We start from the raw sequence: 989 nt of genomic DNA, 5'->3' as shown, positions 1-989 counted from the left end.
AGTATTAAGACACACAAAGACATCAAACATTTATCAGAAACTACGCGAGACGCCAAGAAATTTTATAGGGATCAAGAACACGATTACTGACATTGAATTTATCCTGTGGCTTTGAAGAATCCAAAAGATGATTCTCTAATAATGTATCCTTCCAAATTCTCCAGAAGTTCTAAGCTTAGACATCATGATGAAATGTCACCACGTTCCTTTGCCAGAAGTTGTTCAGTAGTGACGGGCTAATGATGCTTTCGCTTAAAGCCGATTCCCCCAATAAAGGGTGCCAAGGCTTCTTTGGAGCCCTGTTCCGGGCTGGCGACTTTGAAGTTGAGACGCAGGTTCACGTGCAGTTTCCGAAGACCCATTCCCTCCCCACTCTCCTCCCCTTTCTCTAAGACACCCTCCACATAAGACGGCGTTCTCAGTCAGTCCTCCACCGCCTATTTAAACACAACTTCCACACCTAACAAATCAGAAAGCTGTAATTTCAAAGTTTCAGAAACGTTTTCGGAAAGCCTCCTCAAATGGGAAGCGGCATCGCCATTGAGTTAAGCGTCCGAATCCTCCTTCCCGCGGCAAGGACACTGGCCCGGGCCAGCTCCGCCGAGGACACCCCCGGGCGCGCACACATAGCCCGAGGACGCGCCCTGTATTTTAAGACGCAGGGTCGGATTTCACCCGGAAACTTCGCTCTCACAACCCCAGGCCGAACTGTGTCTGATTCTCAGCTCCCGAGCCCGAGTTCTACCTTGCAAAAAGATGTGGCCCCATTGTGCCTAGCTGGCCTCCTAGCACGGACGCTTTTTTTCTTTTGGTCAGTCTTTTGCTAAGAAACGGCAATGCGCCTCGCCTCTCTACCCAGCCGCAGCCTGCTGTCCCCTAGACAAAAAGCGGCGGCCGGCTGTTCCCTGCAGCGGCGACCGCGGCGGCGCAGCGCGGCCCGGCCACCCGAGGCCCGCCGCGCTGCCCCTTTGTTGGGCGGTCTACAGATG

The sequence above is a fragment of the Rhinopithecus bieti genome, unplaced genomic scaffold (assembly GCF_001698545.2).
Source record: "Rhinopithecus bieti isolate Rb0 unplaced genomic scaffold, ASM169854v2 scaffold_5101, whole genome shotgun sequence".
NCBI lineage: Eukaryota > Metazoa > Chordata > Mammalia > Primates > Cercopithecidae > Rhinopithecus > Rhinopithecus bieti.
The sequence above is the reverse complement of the archived record's forward strand: the minus strand, read 5'-3'. Positions refer to the sequence as shown.